We start from the raw sequence: 3,536 nt of genomic DNA on the forward strand, positions 1-3,536 counted from the left end.
GTGGATAAAAAACAAAATCATACGGTGTCTCACATTACATGTACAACGTTTCATCATACAGTGCAAAACCACCTTACGTAATTCATCATTCTCAACAAATTATACCCAAAAGCATCAAGGCTACCAGTGACAAAATAATTGAAAATTAAAACTATACATTGAATTTTGAGTAGTCTTTGAAGTTGTCTAGAACAAGTAATTTCTTTTTTTTCAGATATTGGAGAAGTTATTGCTTGATGTAGTCCAGACAATTACTAATCTTCTTCTTGTTCTTGGTGACTTGAAGTAGTTGATGGTGAAGGGAGAGAATTTATGTAGCTTGATGATTTTGTAGTATGGAATGAAAATAAGACATTATGTAAGATGTCTCAAATTTATGCTAAATCTAAATTGATAATGCCATAAGTGTGCTGATGTGGAAATGATAATGTTATGTGATGCTCAAATAAATCAGAACTTTTATGAATCAAATTTGGTTTTTTATAAATTAATATATCGTGTTTAAATAAGCAATTAATGACTACTGTAAAGGGAAGTGGTTTGGGCATATCACCTAATTTCAATTTACAATTTCTAAGGTTTGTTTTGTGTTAGTTGATTTGAGCTATAGATAAAGAGCAAATAATTGGCAATCAAATTTGGTTCTAGGAATATATGAAGGTATGATTTAGTTAGGTCAACTTATTTGTCAATTTTAATGTGTGACATGCCCACTTACACACTAGTAATTATTTAGGGATAATATATTCAAAGTGAGTCTAAAAAAGTTCAAGCTAATCTTATATATTTCTCCCTACTTTAAGTTATATATAAACAAACTATTATAACTAGTTATAGCTTCTATTGTATTATTAAATAGTCAATAAACTTGGATATTAATAACCATTTACCATTATTTTTATTGCTTAGCCTAAAGGGTCTCAAATATATTTGCACCAACAATTTGACTTTGGGTGTTGTTTACAACAAAGAAGTGGGACAAAAGTACTTCAATTTTTGTTCTTATGTTTTGTCCCCACTTTAAGTTATATAAAAACAAACTACTATAACTAGTTATAGCTCCTATTTTACTATTAAATAGTCAATAAACATTGATATTAATAACTGTTTTGTTAAGCATTTTTCTAGACCATTATTTCTATTGCCTAGCCTAAAGGGTCTTAAAAATATTTGTACCAATAATTTGATATTGTTTTTAGGTGTTGCTTACAATAAAGAAGTGGGTTAAAAGTACTTTACTCTACTCAATTTAACGATTACTTTTAAAGATACCTTATTGTGTTATGCTAAGTACTGAAATTAATAACAAGAATAATTTTATTATAATTTAAGACACCCAAACAAAAATAAACAAATGACAAAGTTTTAGAATCAACTCAATGTAAAGGTGAAAGAGAAAAAAGTTGAACCAAAGAAAGAGAAGCACACATATAGAACAATATTTTCCAATGATGAAAGGGATTTTGACACAAAGTTCGCTCTAATGAAGGTAATTAACACTTTCCCCACATTAGGATAATTGAAGTGGGATGAATTTCATCAAAGGAAGATTTGAAAAGTGTAATTATGTTTTTTTGGTTAGTTTTCAATACTCTATATAGTAATATTAGTTTTTTTTGTATTGTTATTTGTTTAGTGACTGTTTATAGATCTAATGATTAAGACTATAAACTGAAGATGAATAATTTTGTAATGTGTTTTGTCTATACTTAATATAAAATATTTATAATTTAAGTCATGTGTCTTCCCTATAATGATATATTTGTAACATGATACATTTGGTAATTTAATCATTCTAAAATATAATAATTCTTCGAAAGAAAAATGAATGACATAATTGTTTATTTTCTTGTACTATGCACATTAGAAGCGACATCACTTATTAAACACATTTGAATGTGATATTCACTTGCTACCAAATTTCGCCTTTATACAATTCTAGTGTGTTGCATACAATACAAATATTTGACACATAAAGGTTGACAGAGATATTCAAATAATGTTCTATATATATATATATATATATTCATTAATCTTCAAAACATATCTTTGTTTGGTAGGGGTTTCTTTTTTTGTCCTTTGTCTTTTGAGTCAAGATCTTATGCTTAGGGGCCTATTCACTCAAGTGTTAAAGGAAAACCTAAAAATCCTTGAGTTTATTAAGGATTATCATGCATTTGTCACACCTATCATATAAGATAATCCTCAACCTTCTAATGTAGTTGTTTGTACTTTTCTCTCACCTTCTCAACCCATGCTTTCTTCTCCTCCTGCTCTTCCTCAAAATATTGGAAAGGAGTATGATTTGGTAGAGCAATTATGTAATATCCATGTCAAGATTTCTCTTTGGGAACTTCTTCAAACTTCTCCTACAAATCAAAAAGCCTTGTAAAAGCTTTAACCACTCTTACAACTCCACCTCCCAATCGAGATAATACCAATTCCTTTTCACAATGCATGAATGTTACTCGTGTTTCATCTTATATTGTGTTTATTCAAATTGATTTACCTCCTAAAGAAGTTCGAGATCTATATAATGCTCTTATGGTAGTTGTCTTTATCAATGATAATTTTATTCTTAGGACCTTAATCGATAATGGGTTTGGGCTAAATTTATGCTATATGGACATGCTCAAAGAGTCAATGTTGATATTTCAACTATTGAACTAATAACATTCCTATACACAACTTTGATAATATTTTTAAGAAAACATTAGGCGTCATCACTTTACCTATTAAAGTAGGTCCAGTTATTATAGATACTTATATTCATGTGATGCTTGGACCTCTTAACTATAAACTTATTTTAGGAAGACCTTGTTTAGGAATATTGGGTCTAAGATAGAGTTTTAATAGATTTCAAGATATCACTGATATTGTTTATTGTTTAAGCAGTTATGATACAGTACAATTTCTGCACTATATATATAGTGACAATTATTTATATTGATATAATTGTGTTGATGATGTCTGATAACTGTAAGTGTAATGGACGATCAACTGCAGGTAATAGAATGTCTGTTGTGATTGATTGTTTCCTAGCTGTGACCGATAATCAATATAAATATGTATATGAATGGCCACCCTTCACATAGAGCCATGATTCTATGTGGCTTGGGCCACGTAGGGTCATGACCCTACATGGAAGGTGATCCCAAAACCAAGGTTACTTTACTTAACAAATACATGAGACACATGATATAACATGGTCAACAACGATAATGTGAACTTTGATATCGTGTGCCATGACAAATAATGTGGCGCTTCAAATACAAGTTTAATTTGGTGATTACAATAAGATAATGGTGCCAATATAGATGCAAGATTAACTAGTGATTATCATAAAATAATAGTACCAATACAAATACAAATGCAAGCTTAATAGATTTTGATCAGATGTTTAGTATATGAGCAATTTGATATGATCATACTATAAAATTAAGCATGCCTACATATGTATGTATGTATGGATGTATACATTCATACATACATAGATATATATATATATGGATGGATGGATGGATGTTCTAGTTTGG

The sequence above is a fragment of the Cupressus sempervirens genome, chromosome 7 (genome assembly GCF_028749045.1).
Source record: "Cupressus sempervirens isolate cs-2001-9-10 chromosome 7, ASM2874904v1, whole genome shotgun sequence".
Taxonomy (NCBI): Eukaryota; Viridiplantae; Streptophyta; class Pinopsida; order Cupressales; family Cupressaceae; genus Cupressus; species Cupressus sempervirens.